This window comes from Sarcophilus harrisii, chromosome 2 (genome assembly GCF_902635505.1).
Source record: "Sarcophilus harrisii chromosome 2, mSarHar1.11, whole genome shotgun sequence".
Classification (NCBI taxonomy): domain Eukaryota; kingdom Metazoa; phylum Chordata; class Mammalia; order Dasyuromorphia; family Dasyuridae; genus Sarcophilus; species Sarcophilus harrisii.
This window is the reverse complement of record NC_045427.1, coordinates 309,485,498-309,500,924: the sequence shown is the minus strand read 5'-3', so window position 1 is coordinate 309,500,924 and position 15,427 is coordinate 309,485,498. Positions and strand designations below refer to the sequence as shown.

Here is a 15,427-nt window from a genome sequence, read left to right as displayed (position 1 = left end):
CAACCCCATCTATTTCACTATATAAAATGGAGCTCAGAATATGTATGTGAGGTGGGGGGGGGGGGCACTGGTGTGCATTGTTTAAATATGAAAAAAGGAGAATACTTTTTCATTTTGCTTGTCAAATTTTAATGTAGCTTCTAAAAATAATTGAAAAGGCAGTAGTAACCCTTTCATTATAAGTGGTTATTTCCAGTTTGCTTGAGGTTCTTGTAGAAAATGCTTGATTAAATGCTTCCTTGATTGTTTTAAAACCTGGTTATATAAAAATCTGACCCAGAAGTACTTTTGTTAATTTGGCAGTCTACTGCATTTTCATCAGGTTCCTATACAACCTAGATTTGTAATGAATATATGAATTTTCAGTGACTATTATATATCTGTAAACATATACATATACAATATTCCAAAAAAAGATGCTTTCTAAGAATGCTCATAGTGCATTAGGTAGTTCCCTAGTCAAGAATATGTATGAGGATTTTGTTGAAAAAGTAGTGATGAATTGGGATCTGCAACATGGAACCCTATTGGTGAAATCACAAATGTGTTGAATTATTAAGCAGTTAATGAGAAGTTATTGTAGTTGTATTTTAGACACTTTTAGATTCTAGAGACACAACTACAAAGAATTTGATAATATCTAATCTTAAGGAACTTACAATTTATGAGAGTAATAAATCATGTGGGTGTGTGTATATATATATATGTGTGTGTGTGTGTGTATATATATATATATATATATATATCACTAATGTGAGAGAATAAATGCAAATTAGTACAAGGCATTTAGGGGGAAGCTACCAGCAACTAGGGTGAGAGGAGGAGAAACACATAATTGAGCCATGTTTTCGAGATTATCAGCAAAGGAGACATGCATTCTTATCATAGAGGGGACAGGCAGAATAAAGCCTTGGAAACAAGAAAGAAACAGGAAAAAAAAAAGGTCATTTAGCTGGATTCCCAAGTGCCAGAGAGGTAGTAATGCATTTTGAGGCAGAAAGTATGTTGGGTCAAGTTGTAAAGGGCTTTAAAAGCTAAATATAGAAGTTTTCCTAGAGCCGAGAAGAATCCTAGAGTTTATTGAGTAGGGAAGTACTATGGTCAGATATGTTTAAAGACTGTCACTTTGGCAGTTGTGTGGTAGATGGATTGGAGGGGGAAGACAGTTGAGATCAGTTTTAGAGCTTTTTGTTGTAGTTTACACGAGAGATGGTAAGGACTTGGATATCACTGTGAGTAATGAGAGTAATGTGAGTAATTGAAATTGAGAAAAGTTGTGGTTGTTGGAAGCAGCATGATTTATCAACTAATTGTATATGTGAAGTGAGAAAGAATTGAGGATTACATACCAAGGTTACTTAGAGGTTCAGACTTGGTTCTTTTTTTCTGAAATAGAGATATTTAGGAAAAGGTTTTTGAAGAAAGATACTCTCTGGGAAGAATGCATACTTGTATATGCATGTGCGTGTCCACATAGATCCATAGACAGGGGTTCTACATAGACTTAAAAAAATATGTATTTTCAGTTCCAGAAATTTAATACTTATTATACATAACTGTCATGCAAAATATATTTCTATACTAGCTATACCGTTTGGGGAGGGGACACAAGAAAAATAAAAGAAAAATATTTTCAACTTGCACTCAGATTTCTCTGGAGGTGAAGAGCATTTTTGATTACAAGTCCTTCGGAATTGTCAGGGATCTTTGTATTGATTGGAATACCTAAGGTTTTCACTGTTGATTATTGTTGCAATAATGATTTATTTCACTTTGCATCAGTTCATAATATTATTTATAGGTTTTTCTCCACCAACCCCTTTATTTCTTAGAGTATAATAATTTTCCATCACATTCATATATTGTAACTTATTCAGCCAATTGGTGTATATATCCTCAGTTTCCAATTCTTTGACACAAGAAAGAGCTAGTATAAATATTTTTATTATGTATGAGTTTGCTTTCTTTTTCTTTGATCACATTGGGTATTCATCTGCATAGTATTAAAACCATATAAACTGATAAGGTCACTTAGAGGGTCAGGTTGAAGCCTTGTGTTTGCCATCTAATAGGAATAATTGGTTTGTAAAGAATTCTGAGAAGTCCTGGCAGACAGATAGGAAAGCAAGGAGAAAGAAGTGTCTTATATAGCAAAGAAGGAGAGGATGATCAATAATTAGAGGTTATGATCAATAGAGAGGTTAAGAAGCATGAGTACTGAGAAAACATCTTGATATTTGGCAATTAAGACTATGGTAACTTTCAAAAGAGCAATTTCAGTTTAGGTAATCTTGAAAACTACATATTGCATACAGGTGAGAAATGAATGAGAGAAGATGAAGGTAGACATAATGAGTTTACATAGTGTTTTGTAGTAGTTTGAGAAAGGAAAAGAATGATATAATAAAAACTTAAGGGGATGGTAAAGTCCAATGAAGAAAGAAGGATGAGGAGATTTGGACAATGAGAAATCTCAAATACTGTAAGGAAATCACTGATAAATGGAGAATTTGAACATTGGAGGCAAGAACCAATAGTGCTGACATTCTGATTGACAATTGTGGTGGTGGTGAGGGGAGGTTTAGAACATTATATAAGATAGACCTTGCTGAACAGAAGCTATCTTATTAAGAACTGGGGAAAAGGAAGAGAAAATGGGAGATGTCAACAGATTTTGACATGAAGATCACAGTTGATATAGGAGTTTATGATAAAATGACTTTAGTTTTCTTAATAAAGAAGTAAGGTGGAGAATATTGGAGGCTTGAAGATAAAACTTAAATTTGAAAATTAATAGTGCTTATAATAAAATGAAACTTGAAAATTGATTTTTTTTTGTTTTTTTGCTATATATATGTTTAGGAATAAAGGTAATGTCCCCAAGTTTATGCAAAATGACATAATGCTTTTAAATTCCTCTTTATTTCCTTTCAGGAACTTTTTATGTCTTAATAAGTCTCATAATAGAAATGGTACACAAAAGTGATTTGCCCAGGATCACACAGCTAGGAAGTATTAATTGGTCATATTTATACTCTGGTCCTCTTGATTTCAGGACTGGTACTCTATTCCATTGCGCTACCTAGTTGCCCCTCTTTTGTTGATTCTTAACACTATGGTTAGCTAAATTTTTAACAGATGAAAATTAGATAATATTTATCTAGTTTTTGTCACATGTTTGTATCTTTAGATATTTTAAAGAATTAAAATTTAAGTTTTTGGAGAACAGGAATTACTTCATTTTTTTTTTTTTTTTTTTTAATGTTAAGTGTTTCTTTGAACAGTTTAAATCCTGTCATCTAATATCTTTTTTGTGATGATAGGCATTTAAACTCCCAGTTTCCTTATGAGGGATTTAGACTAGATGGCCTCTAAAATTCATTTCAGTACTATATCTCTGCTCTTTTTGTGAGAAAAAAGTCCATTGAACTTGGAACTTACATAATTGTGGAATTCTCCCCACTTGAATGTGAATCTTCATTCCCCCCCCCCCCCCCATACTCCATAGTTTACCCCCTTTACTCCATAGTTCAGTTAAATCCTTCCCCTGATTGCCTAATGGCTGCATACTATCCTATCTGAAGAGTCTAATTGCCCTGACACAAGTCTGTCTTCTCTGATCACATTGCATCTGTCCTCTCCCATCCTCCAATGTAAGTGACTTTCTACCTCTAATTACGGGGTTCCATAGTCTAAATCTCCACCCTTGATTATGTTTTCTTTTTTAAAATTTTATTTCCTTGTTCTGTGTCCTAGCATCCATTTCTTAGGTTTCAACTTTCCTAATTTGTTTAATTTCTCTATATATCTCTAATTTAATTTTCATAACTGGAAATTAAACCTCCATCCAATTCTCATCTTATAACCCACTTTTCCAAGTCAATCCCTGATTATATCAGTCTTAGATTTTCAGTGGCATTCAAATCAGATTCTCTCTTAAACAGATTTTTTTATGTAATATATGGTGATATTACCTGGAACCACATGTTGTAGCATTCCAGATCCACCTGGGAATTTTGGGTAAATTCTAATAAATCACTGTATCGACAAATTCATGACACTTAGTTTATTCCTTCAATTGACCCAATAATTTCCATTTTTAGGAAGTAAAATATTTCCCAAACATTTATTTTTTGGGGGGAGAAGGGATTGAAAGACTTAATGTTTTACACTCTGAAAATCAATTGAAATTTTGAGATACAGGGACTCTCCACAAAGACCTGAAAGAAAAAGTGAATTTCATCAATTTAAAAAAAAAACCCCAAAACCTACCCTTTTCAGTCTTTGTTATTTTAAACATTATATTATCTTGTTTTTGTTATGGATGGTATCTTCAGAGTAACAGTAATAAAAAGCTTCTTTAAAAAAATTTCTTTTTGAAAACCTTTGAAAACCTGATCTTTTAACTGTTGTAAAATTATTAACTACTCCAGCTTTGTTTCCTTTTGAAGTTCCTTTGGTTTTTTTTTGAAGATTATTTAGACCTTTTGTAACAACAGTTTACAAGTTCTTGTTTTATGTTTTCAAACATTTTCTTTTGGTCCTTACTGTGACTTTTGTCATTTCATTAATTGCTGCAGTATCTCTGACAATCCTTAAAGTATATTCTTTAAGAGGTGTGAGTTTCCCATATTTCCTTGGAGTAACGAAATGTCTGTGAGGCATGAAATCCAGCACACAACAATTGCTACCTCTTTATCTTTTTCAGATATTTTAAAGTTAGATTTTGTTAGAACTCTGAGTGAAATGGCACTATGGGAAGAAATACTAAGAAAGTTGGGGGGTCCCAATGAAAGAACTCTGGGAAATGCGTGTGAACCACTACATAGCATTCCCAATACATCTATTTTTGTCTGCCTGCATTTTTGATTTCCTTTACAAGTTAATTGTACATTATTTCAAAGTCTGATTCTTCTTGTGCAACAATAACTATATGGACATGTATACATATATTGTATTTAACATATACTTTAACATATTTAACATGTATTGGTCTACATGCCCTCTGGGGGAAGAGGTGGAAAGAAGGAGGGAAAAAATTGGAACAAAAGGTTTTGCAATTGTCAATGCTAAAAAATTACCCATGCATATATCTTGTAAATAAAAAGGTATTAAAAATATATATGTGCACACATACTCACCCACCCACATTCTTCTATACCCAGGCTTTAAAGCCTCTCTCCTTACTTTGAAGTCTTGTTTTTTTGTTTTTTTTTTTTTCTCCCTCTAGTCTCCTCATTATCCAGGCATCAGGTATTAAATGTTTCTTAAGTAATTCCCTTCAGGTTTTTCTTTTTCTTTCTCTCCTTCCATTCTTTCCCTCCCTCACTTTCCCCTCTGCTCTTCCTCTTCCCCCATTCACAGGTATACTCTTTTTTTTCTTTTCCCCTTAATTAATCCTAACAAAAAATTGTATGTAGAGCTTGCACTGCAAATAGCTTAGGCCAAAAATAATAAAGGAATTTTTCTCTCCCTAGCTGCTAAATTTGTCCCTAACATTGCCATAGCCTTTACCTTTTCTCCTTGAATAGGTAGATGTCTAACAAACACCTTAACATTTGATACTGAAATAGATGTGTTAATTAAAAAAAAAAATGATGAAATTAGGGACATTATTAACATTGTATTTAGAAGCCAAAAATTCATTTCAACTCCATCAATTTCTCTGAAAACAACAACAAAAACAAAAACATCATTTAAGTTTTGTTTTGATGGTAGATTCAAAGATCTTGCAAGTTTTGTTGTTGTTTTCTAGTAAATTTATTTTAATACACATTACTTTATGAATCATGTTAGGAAAGAAAAATCAGAGCAAATGGGAGAAACCATGGGACAGTTAAGAGAACAGAAAAAAAGAAGTGAACATAGCATATGTTGGTTTACATTCAGTCTCCTTAGTTCTTTTTATGGAGGCAGATGATATTTTCTATACAAAATTTGCGTTGGATCACTGAACCACCGAGAAGAACCAAGTCTTTTATAGTTGGTCATTGCACATTCTTGCTATTATTGTGTACAATGTATTTCTGGATCTGCTTATTTCACTTAGCATCAGTTCATTTAAATCTTTCCAGGCCTTTCTAAAATCAGCTTGTTCATTTTTTTTTTTTTTTAAGAACAATATTCTTTTATTTTACCACAACTTGTTCAACCATTCTCCATCTATGAGCATCTATTCATTTTCCAATTCTTGGCTACTACAAAGAGGGCTCAAACATTTAAGTCTCTTTGAGATACAGATCTTGTAGAGACACTGTTGGATCAAAGAGGACGCACAGTTTGATGGTCATTTGGGTGGTTCCCACCCAACTCCACCAACAGTTGTTACATGTTAATTCAGAATTGTCTCAGGGAGATTGAGTGGATGATTGTGGTGTCTCCCATCATTTCTCAAAAGTCTTAGTACAGTTTTTAAGCTATTAAAGCCTTGGACACCTTATATTGAATATGCTGCTTAAAAAAAAAGTCAAAATGTAATTTTCTTTGTAGAAGAAATTTTTTCAGTGATACTCTAAACTGCATTTTCAAGGTGTTGTTACTTTTCAGGATATGCATGTGGTAAATGATAAAATATGGGTGGTTTAAAAAAAAAAAAACATTTCTCTATTCTCCCACCTGCTGTTTTCAGCACACTGTGCTAGTCTATTTCCTTTAGTCCTACCTTAAAACTATAATACAACACTAAAGATTATGCCTCAGCAACTGTTATCACTGGATTCAGCCCTTAAGTTTTAAACATAGTCTTTGTAAGTAATTTGTAGATCTGGTGTCTGTAGATGAGATTGGTAACTGCATTATAATTTTATCAGGTCTATTGAAAAAAAGCGTTATACATATATTGCATATATAATTTGGACAACCATATAATTGAATCTGTGGAATAGCAAGCCTTTTAATAGGTTTTTATTATAGTGGCGGAGTTGGAGGAGTGGGGAGTGGGGTTGGAGAGGAAGAATGAAATGGGGACAGCAAGTTTTTTGTAGTTCTAGTCTGAATATTGTTGTTACCTTTAACATGTTTTTTAAAAGGGTCCACTAAATCATCTGCACAAATTTTGACAATATTCTGTGTCAAAAACCTCTTTTTTCTGTGGTTTTCGACATGTTCTTTGGTTAAAAAAAACACAAAACAGAACCTTGAATTTCAATTTTTCTTTATTTAAAAAAAAAAGATTATTTTGAGATACTTTTGACTGCTCAAATTCTTTGTTCAAAATTTTTAGTATTCAATAAATTGTTGAGACTACATAGTGTAGATTCTGGTTGACTGAAGAAATACCAGAGGATGTACAAGTGACGGATTCCTTCACATCTTTTCCATCTTTGACTTTTAATTATTATAGTGACTCCTGTGCATTTCCAGTTACATCTTATTGAATAACATTAGAACAGATTCCAAATGAATTGTCATGTTTCTCAGTTCAAAGTTTATTATTAAAGTTTGATTTCTGTGCTCGTTGTAAGAAACAACGACGTTTGTTTCTCTTTTAATATTGCTTAAAATATGTTAGTTATTCATAGTTTAGTTTTTTTAATGCATTTTCCTATCTAGAACTTATGCCTTTTTGTTTCTCTTTATATCCTGGATTCCTTATTTTAACAACAATCAGTTCTTCATACATTCTGGCCTTTTCTTTCTCTCTATTAATGTCTGGGAAAGAATCCAACATTTCTACTTTGCAATCATTTTCCATACTGTTATTACTGGAATTACTGGAAATATTAACACATCAGTATTTCTCAGTCTTGCTTTCTTTGCAAGATTTGGTGTATTGGTATTGTGGTATTCTTTGTTCTGTTGTCTGGAAGAAAGAATTTTTGTTTTTTTGTTTTTTCACTTTTGGTGTGAGGAAAATAGTTCCTTAAAGGATTCCAGAGTTCTTAACACTACTGTTTATTTATTGGCTTAGCATTTTTCCACTATACTTAATTTTGAGAACAAATAGATGCTTTTGGGAAAGGGGTTGGCCTCATGATAGTTCCTCAGACCCCCAACTTTAGCATTTGGATATTGGAGCTCATTTGTCTTGTTCTAAATTGTTAATATCTTTAATGTGCTACTTTATAAGCAGCAGGAAAAAGTCTCTTTAGAGAATTGCTTAAGAATTTTCCCCCTCTTGGTTTAAATTTCTACCAACATCAATTTTACATTCTTATATTAAAAACTGAATTAAAAGCAATCTTAAAAAAAAAGCATAATAACTAGAAAATATAGAGTCCCATTTAACTACTATGAACCTTTTCTGTTTCCAAATTTCTTCAAGTACTTTTGATTTTGAAGTTTTGAAACTTATGGAAGGAAATTCTGTTTAATTATGTGGTTTATGTTAGGATTATTAAGTATTGTAATGACAATTCTTACATTTCTTGTTTTGGATTTTTTCCAGATTATGTACTTGTAACAAGACTGTAGTTTAGAGTTTAATGACCATCATGCCATGAGAGCATAGTAAGTACTGAATTTTAATCTTATTTCCTTAAGTCAATTTGCAATAAGATGCATTCTTATTTAATTTAATGTTCAAAGATTTCTTGTTCAGTGCACTTAAAAAAGAAGAGATGTAAAACCTTTTTTAATTTCATTTTTTCTGAATTTTTTTTTTAAGCTGGAAAAGGATCAGTTTGGTTATTTGCTGTTGAAGGCAGCATTTTCATGACTGATACACTGTAGTGGCGATTAATTTCTCTGTCTATTAAATGGTGGATTATTCAGGCTTGTTCTTGGTAAATACTAATCTCCATTTTATTTTTAGCAAACCATCAGTTTTTCCCTGGAGAATGTGGGAGTAATTATCGAAGCTTAGCAAAGTACTATTATTAAATCAAGTTGTCACAGCAGGTGTGGGCTGGTATCCCCTTCAGTTTTAATAGCAACTAGTGGTTTTATATTTGAATATGTGAAAATAAAATACAAGTCTTGAGTATTTTTTTTCCTTTTTAAGGAAAGTTTTATCTTTAAGTTGACCCATTTTTAATCTTGACTCTTCACAATGTTCTCTTTAGAGTAGTTGCTTTGGCTAGTAGTAATTTTGCTAATAGTAAACTAATATTAAGACTATTAGGATATCACATTTCTTAAAACTTTGTTCAAAGTCATAAAAATTTTTTATATGATTTTTCTTAAGGTTTCTATGTCAAAAGCTAATAAGTCATTAACTTTCCTGGAGATCTGGAATAAAATGTCTGATTTTTTAAGAGGACATTGAGTTTGAAATTGGTTAAAAATCTTTTCTTTTTGGTCTTTTTCATCTCTTTATTGCTAAATGACTAAAGTTTTTATTTTTTATATCATCTCTATTTAGTGTGGGTGGTGGCTGACCAGACTTGGGAAGTGGGCTGCTCTTGCCAGGGACTCTCCAGTTCATTTGCTGTTTACGGTGTGGATGTTTGCCTGTCATTTTCAGGGACCTTCATTTGGATAGCAAATAATACTTAGATTTCCTTTTATCATCAGTGTTTTCAGCTTGCATGCATTCTCTCTCTGTCTTTCTGTCTTTGTCTCTGTCTCCTTCTTTCTCTCTCTCTCTCTCTCTCTCTCCCTCTCCTTGTCTCTGTCTTTCTCTCTCTGTGTGTGTCTCTCTCTCCTTCTTTCATCCTCCTCTTTCTCTCCTCCTCTCTCTGCTGCTCCTTTTCTTCTTCTCTCCCCCCCCCCCCCCCCCCCCCCCAATCTGTCTGTCTCTCAGCCTTTCCTTACTCGATTCTAATTCACTTGCATGGTCATCATCTCCCTGATATCATACAGTTCAGTTAAAATATAAACTAAGGCTATGAAAATAAAAATGGAACAAAATGCAGTTTAAAAGGAGTAAATAAGTAAATATATAAGATATTTGAGATGAGGTAGTTCCTGCTGTTGAGTGTTTTAATTTAGCCCTTTGATTTCTTAGTGGTTATCAGAAATGTTACTACTGTTCTTAATGTCTTATAAGAAGCAAACAAATATTTGTTGGTTAGGAGATTATATATATATATACCTTTCCAGAATATTGTTTCTAGGAGAAACAAGAGAGACAGATTTTATATGTATATAAAATCTTTCTGCTAAGATACCCTAGCCATGTGATGTGTACTTACTGTCCCACACATCTCTAGAGCATAGTACAAATAAGCTGCTGATCTGCATTTATGGAGGTAATTTCCATACCTTGAATGTCCCACCAGTGGAATAATAGAATGATTATTTTCGCCTCTGCAAATTCCTCAATAGTTTGAAGAACTTTCAGCAATGGATAGATAATATTTACTATATGGCTTCTTTGAAATTACAGATATCTCAAATGAACTCTTGTAGCAAGAGAAATTGATTAGTCCATGGTTGAATTACGTGGTTGAAGTGCTGATATTATTTGTTATTGATTAAAAATGTTAGTGTAACATATATCTTTTTTCTTTACGGAAGAGACAATTGTTTACTATTGTACAGGAAGTTCCAAAATTAACTTTCATACATTCACATAAAACATAAATTAAACTTCCTGTTCAAAGGAAAGAAAATCCTTATGTTGCAATTGAGTTTTGAAAAAGGTGGTATACTTGAGACAAAGTATAGATTTTTCTTGAAAGCTTGTCATAATATACTGGGATAAAGGCTTTTATATTTTTGTATTTCTGAGTTTCCTAGCTGAATGTTATGATGTAAAACCTTGCACATTATGCTTGGAGTAACTCACAAGTGTCCTTTGAGAAGAAGAGTGGAAGTAGGAGACAGCTTGGCATAGTGGATAGAGTTGACCTCAGAATTAGTCATAACCATTCAGGGATCTAGGCAAGTATGTACTAATCTTCGTTGCTAGATCCAACAAGAAAGAACTCTAGAGAGTTAAAATTTGACTCTCCTCTTGATGAAAAAACCAGATGATCTTTGTAATTAGTAGGTAATAGTTATTAAATGAAGCAAGTTGAGTACACTCATTTATTCTTCAGGCTAATTCATGAACTTAATCTTTCTTGCTAGTACTGAATGAAATTACATTTGTTAACCCTAACAGAGACAACAAGAAGTATAATAGTGATTAAATGACCTCTCTTACATACTTCCTTCTGTACCTTCCCATTCCCTTTCTCCCCATCCTTCACTCCTCCCTTCCTCCCTTGCAAAAAAAAAAAAAAGAGAGACAGCATATTATAATGAATAGATAGTGCCTTTTTCAGAGTCAGGAAGCTTGGTGTTTAAATTCCACTCTGACACTGTCTTTGTGACTCTGAGTCACTCAAATAACATCTCTGTCCCCTAGCAAATCCAGTAAGACTCTGAGGCTATATAACCTGCATTGGAAAAAGTGAGTTTCCTCATCTCAAGAGTTTTCTAAATTAATGAAATCCCAGCTTAATAACTATTAGCCCTTTGTCCTTCTCTCTGTTGGTGGGAGAAAATTTATTTTTCTTTCAATAGAAGTTGCTTTTGAAAGTTGAATGATTAAAAAAAAGTCAACAAATTGATATCACTCTAGTTTTGTGTTCATGGAATGGGCTTTTTTTTTTTTTTTTTTTTTTTTTTTTAGCCTTCACCTTACAAGAACAGAGGGACTTGGTATATATTTGGTTATTTTGTTATCCTCAAAATGAAGTAGAGCACATCATAGGAGATTGGAAGTTTACTTAACCTTGTGGGTCAACCCATCTTTCAAATGTATAATTAGGTATTGTTTTCTATACCTTTGCTGACTTGAAAGTGCTGGCTTATTCGACATTTAGCCAAGGTAAATGATATAAATCAAAACTCTGGAATGGTGCTATGTGGACCTCTTCTACTTATTTTCTATTCTGACTGGGGGTATTAAGAAAGTATTAATTTTTTTTTTTAATTTAGTAGTCTTAGAGAAAAGAGTAAAAAGAAGATTCTTTTCTCTAAGATTACTAAACTTAAAATTAAAAAAAAATTTTAAAGTGTTTAAAATCATTACATTTCTTTGTATCTCTAGATAAAAATAAATCAGGTAAGTAGTATGATTAGATCATTATTTCCCTATGGTGTTTCAGAAAAAATATGGTATAGTATATAAAAGACTGGTTTTAGAGGCAGGAAGAAAGGGGTTCAGCTCCTGACTGATATACTTGAATTACCATGAATTAATAACTTTTCAGTGACATAGGTTATTCTGCAAATAAACATTAGAGATGAGCTATCAATCTGCATTATTAGGGAGTTTCTGTCCTAGAATTTCCCCACTCCAAGGAAATCACAGGCGTAGACCCCCTACCCCACCATATGGTTGTTTTGTTGCTCTCTGTGAAGTGTCCACCAGATAAATGATAATGAGTTGTTCTGGACAAAACTGGGTTGCTCAGAAGGGTATTGCAAAGATGATAATCAACATCTTAGAATTTTTTTGTTTTGCTGGTATAATCTTTGTATACTTGGGAACTGCTTTATACAACTAGGACAGTTGAGTAGTACAGTGGATAAAGCACTGGGCTTAGAGTCAGGATGATGTGAGTTCAACTGTAGCCTCAGATACTTTCTAGCTGTGTTACCCTGGGAAAGTCACTTTAACCCCCTTATTTCTATAAAAGCAACTGAAGAAGGATATGGCAAACCACTCTAACATTTTTGCCGAGAAAATCCCAAATGAAGTCATGAAGAATCAGAGGAGTCTGAATACACACCTTTTCACATTTATAGTGAGACATGAGGAATGAAAATCAAAACAATATTGAGATTTCACGCCAAACCATTCAAGAATGAATGAATGAATTCACCTATCTCTTCATTCATTCTTACTTGTTCATTCATTCATGTATTTATTTAATGTGGGAATTAATGGAAATTTATAGTCAATTTAAGTATATGCCCATATAAATCATGGAAAATTGAGATTTATGGGCAGTGTTTAGAGGAATTCATGGTTTTGATTGTTTCTCTTTTTAAAATAGTTATTTATTTCTTCCACTATTTCTCAATTACACATAAAATTTTTTTTCTTTTTTTCTTTTTATTTTAAATAGCCTTTTATTTACAGGTTATATGTATGGGTAACTTTACAGCATTGACAATTGCCAAACCTCTTATTCAAATTTTTCCCCTCTTTACCCCCACTCCCTCCCCCAGATGGCAGGATGACCAGTAGATGTTAAATATATTAAAATATAAATAAGTATACATGACCAAACCGTTATTTTGCTGTATAAAAAGAATTGGACTCTGAAATATTGCACAATTAGCCTGTGAAGGAAATCCAAAATGCAGGTGTGCAAAAATATAGGGATTGGGAATTCAATGTAATGGTTCTTAGTCATCTCCCGGAGTTCTTCAGCAACAAGGCATTAATGTTCCAGGTTTTCCACATCCCCTCCAGCATTTACCATTTTTTTCTGTCATATTAGCTAATCTGATAGGTGAACTTGTTTTCACAGTTGTTTTAATTTGCATTTCTTTAATCTTTAACATCATCTAGAACATTTTTTCGAATGACTGTTGTAATATCTCCTGAAAACAGCCTGTTTGACATTTGGTGATTATTTATCATTGGAGAATGACTCTTAATTTTATAAATTTGCCTCAGTTCCCTGTATATTTAAGACAGGAGACCTTTATTAGGAAAATGGCTATAAAAATTTCCCCCTTTTTTCCTGTTTTCTTTTTAATTTTGGGGGCATAACTTCTCTTTGTGCAGAATTTAAATTTAATATAATAAAAAAGTTTTATTTTCCATGATTCTCTCCATATCTTTTGTTCATAAACTCTTCTGTTACTATATATAGATCGATAGGTACATTTTTCCATGTTTCCTTTATTTATGACATCACTCTTTTTTCCTAAATCACTTATTCATTTTGACCATACCTTGGTATATATGGTATGTGGTAATGATCTATAGTTTCTTCCAAACCGCTTTTCAGTTTTCTTGGCAATTTTTGTCAAATGATTAGTTTTTACCCAAAAAGCTGGGTTCTTTGGATTTATCAAACACTATTATTGTGTATTTTGTACTTTTTTTTTTTTTTTGAATAGGTAGAAGAGGCCATTCTTTGTTTGCTTCAATTCTTACATAACGTTAATCACTGAATGGACATTGCCTTAGTTAACCTGAGACCTGTTAAAGACTTTAGGGTTAAAAAAGACCAAGTTTCCCAAGTTCATCTCCAGTTGTTCCAACTTCTGGATCCAGATGATTCTGGGGAAGAGAGTGAGGCTGTTGACATGGCATAGCCCACTTTAAATTAAATCCAACACATGTAAATGTCTTGGCATTGTCTCCCTGATATCATGATCCTCTTTGAGAAAGAAAAACAATAAGTTAATGTACCTGATCTGTTCCACTGATTTGCCACTTTTATTTCATAGTCAGTACCAGATTGCTGCGATTACTGCTTTTTTTGAAACATAATTTGAAATCTGGTACTGCCACTTGATATTTTTTATGGATGGACAATAAACCAGCCTCAAATGAACAGAAGGGCAGTGGGCTGGATTTCTTTTCAGAAATTTTGCAAAACTTATTTTTGAATAAAATTTTATTTTTATCTTTTAACATTGTTTAAAATTTCCTCTATTGTATTTTATTCTCTAACCTCAGACATCTCTTATAACATGTCATCATCTTATAAGATTAAGAAAAAAATATTTGTGTCACATTTTGTTTATCCATCCCCCGTAGATCAGCATTTTTTTTTTTTAAAGTGCTGCCATAGATATATTGGGATCTTTCCTTTTAGCAGTGTACTACTTAGAATAAAAGCCAAGTAATGGAATCTTTAGGCTTTGGCCTAAAGGAGCACTAGGAGCATCTAGGAGCACTTTAATTATTTTATTTTCGTAATACCAGATTATTTCAAAATAGTTATGCTGATTTGTAACTATCAATACTACAGTTGTATTCCTGTCTTATTACCCTTCTACATTGATTTTTACTTTGCCTTCTTCTTTGCCTTTTTGTTGAATTTGATTTGAAAACTTAGGACTCTTTTTATTTTTCATTATTAGAGATTTGGAACATTCATATGGGTTAATAGTTTGATTTTTTTTTTTTTTAACTTTTTTCATGTCCTTTGACTTCTAGTGTTATGTATGTGTATTTGGGGATTGGAGTGGCAGTCAGACTTAAGTGATTAGCCCAGGGTCATTCACCTAGTAAGTGTTTAAGGCAGGTTTGAACTTAGGTCCTCCTGACTCCAGGGTTGGTGTTCTAGCTTATTTGTATTCTGTTAGTTTTTTATGTATCTGACATACCAAGTTCTTGTCTGAGAAAATTTTTTTTTGGCTGAGGCAGTTGGGGTTAAGTGACTTGACCAGGGTCACACAGCTAGGAAGTGTTAAGTGTCTGAGGCCAAACTTGAACTCTGGTCCTTGACTTCAGGGCTGGTGCTCTAGCCTACTCATTCACCCCTACAACACAACTCTCTCTCTTTTTTTTTTTTTTTTTTAAATTTAATAGCCTTTTATTTACAGGATATATGCATGGGTAACTTTACAGCATTAACAATTGCCA

General features: G+C 32.8%; 1 protein-coding gene across 9 annotated transcripts in view; it reads left to right on the top strand.

Moving 5' to 3' along the window:
- SIPA1L1 (signal induced proliferation associated 1 like 1) overlaps window positions 1-15,427 on the top strand; it is a 298,451-nt gene that overhangs the window by 119,488 nt on the left and 163,536 nt on the right. For 8 of the 9 annotated variants that reach the window (XM_031952588.1, XM_031952586.1, XM_031952591.1 and 5 more), the window contains one exon: window positions 8,387-8,448. The exons of the other annotated variant lie outside the window; for it this stretch is intronic. The gene's annotated coding sequence lies outside the window, so the exon portion shown is untranslated. The remainder of the gene's footprint in view (window positions 1-8,386; window positions 8,449-15,427) is intronic. 9 annotated transcript variants of the gene reach the window in all.